At 47.5% G+C, this 2418-nt stretch overlaps 1 long non-coding RNA gene across 1 annotated transcript in view; it reads left to right on the forward strand.

The window, feature by feature from the left end:
• Positions 1-1581: 1581 nt before the first annotated feature.
• Positions 1582-2418, forward strand: part of LOC104874011 — a 14807-nt gene continuing 13970 nt past the window's right edge. The window contains exon 1 of the long non-coding RNA XR_783626.1: positions 1582-1757. This is a non-coding gene — a long non-coding RNA (uncharacterized LOC104874011). The remainder of the gene's footprint in view (positions 1758-2418) is intronic.

Here is a 2418-nt window from a genome sequence, read left to right on the forward strand (position 1 = left end):
CAGGACCGGGGATTTAGGTCAGTGCTACCACTGACTGCTTCACAAGCTCAAGGTCCCGAGTTCGATCCCCGGTACCAGAAAAAAAAAAAAAAAGACATACAAATGCCCCAAAAGGTTTATGAAAAAAAGTGCTCAATACCACCAATCATCAGGGATATGCAAGTCAAAACTACAGTGACATATCACCTCACTCTAGTAAAAATAGCTATTAACAAAAAAAAATTAAAGATGCTGGACATGGTGGCACGTGCTTGTAATTCCAGCACTCAGGAGACTGAGGCAGGATCATCAATGAAAGATCAAGGCCAGTGTGGGCTACATAATGAATTCAAGACCATCCTGAAGTACATAGTGATACCCTGTCTCAAAAAAACCAAAACAATTGCCTCACAAGTGCACGGTCCCAAGTTTGATCCCTGGTACCAAACAAAGGAGAAAAAAAAAAAAAGAAAGAAAGATTAAAGGTAACAAGTGTTAGTGAGGATGAGGCAGAAATCCCCCACTGTCGGTGGGAATGTAAATTGCTGCAGACATTATGGAAAAATGGTATGGAATTTTACAAAACCAAACAATTCAGACTAGAACTACTACTTGATCCACATATCCAAAGAAAATGGATTAGTTTGCCAAAGAAACATTTGTATTCCCATATTAATTGCAGCATTATTTATAATAGCCAAGAAACAGAAACAACGAAAGTACCTATGCAATGAACCGATAAAGGAAATGTGGTTCCTCTGCACAGTGAAATACTTTGTAGCCATGAGGAGGAATGAAATCCTGCCATTTGTGACAACATGGACAGAACTGGAGATCCCTGTTGAGCGAAATAAGCCAGGCACAGAGAGACACACCCTTCATGATTTTGCACACCTGTGGGCTCTACAGAAGTCTATCTCACAGCAGGTGAGAGTAGAATGGTGGCTACCAAAGGCTTGGGGGAGGAGAGGTTAGGGGGAAGGATGGAGGAAAATTGATCAGTGCTTACTAAACTGTGGTTAGGGAGCAGCAAAAAGTTCTGTTGTGCGGTTGCACACTAAGGTGACTATAGATAACAAGAATGTACCACACATTGCAAAAAGCAGCGGGAAGAATTTTGAAAGTTTTTTCTATATGGAAACAGCAAGTGTGTGAGAAATAGTCTAGCTTGATTTAAACACTGTTTACTATGTATGGATGCATCGAAGCATTACACAGCAGATGTATATTTGTGAGGTTTTGTGTGTGGTGCTACGGATTGAACACAGGACCTCTGCACTGAGCTACATCCTCAGCCTTTATTTACTTTGGGGGGGCGGGTACCGGGGATCGAACTCAGGACCCTGCGCTTGGAAGCCTGGTGGCGGATAAGTGAGCTAAATCCCGGGCCCCTTATTTACTTTTTGAGGCAGAGTCTCCACTGGTGGCTTTCAGCTTCTTCGTAGCGTCTCCTCCACCGTGGCCCGTTGCAGAGCTAGGATGTCTAATCCCTCGAAGCAACTCCTGCCTGGGTCCGCCCAGAACTGGATGAGACTAAGCAGCGAAGGTGTATGTGGGGGGCGTTTTCCTGACTAGCGGCTGCAGCGCGGGGTGGGGGGGGGGGCGGCTAAGATTTTTGGCCCACTTAGGCCCCTGTAGCGAGGGGGCGGGGCCCAGAAGGGCTCTGGATGTCTGCGCTGGACAGCGACCCCGAGAAGGACCTGGTCCTTTTGGGACGGACCTGGAGCCTCTTGAAGAACTTGTGGACCCTGTTGGTCTGCAGAGTCTGTGGAAAACAGGTCTGGGGTCCAAGATTCGGGGCGCAAACGTACAACTCGATGCTGGGCCTTAGATCCATCCTTCTGGGCGCTGGAGCTCGGTGACTTGAGGAGCTGTGTGCTAAGCTCTGTGGGAGCTCACCTCTGGGAGAACAAAGAGACCCAGAGGGCTGGGAGATGCAAAAATGATGAAACAACTCGAGTGTCAGCTCAGGGCGGCCAAGGCAGTATCTTCCCTTGAGAAAACACCTGCTCACAGAATTGAAAGCGATAAAGAAATGAGCCATGGGCCGGGGGAATTTCACACAGAGGGAATGGCCAGCGCAAAGGGCCAGAAGTGGGGGACAGCTTATCAGATCGAGAGACAGACAGGATTGATGTGGGTGGAACAGATGTCACGGGGGAGGGGACTGATGCCAGATGATATCAGGGGACGGGCGGGGGCTAGATCTTGCTATGTAAGGAGTTTGAATCCTATACTAAGTGTAGGAGAGTCATTGGAGGGGTTGCACAGGGGAGCGTGTATATTTTTAATATTTTGTCTTCAATTTTGAGACTAGTCTGGTTGGAGATGAACAAGAGTGAAGCAGGAGGATTAGAAAAAAAAAAAAATCTGGGCCGGGGATTTAGTTCAGTGGTTCTACTGCCTGCCTCGCAAGCACAAGGACCCGGGTTTGATCCC

This window comes from Fukomys damarensis, unplaced genomic scaffold, assembly GCF_012274545.1.
Source record: "Fukomys damarensis isolate Sample0158 unplaced genomic scaffold, DMR_v1.0_HiC HiC_scaffold_19, whole genome shotgun sequence".
Lineage (NCBI taxonomy): Eukaryota > Metazoa > Chordata > Mammalia > Rodentia > Bathyergidae > Fukomys > Fukomys damarensis.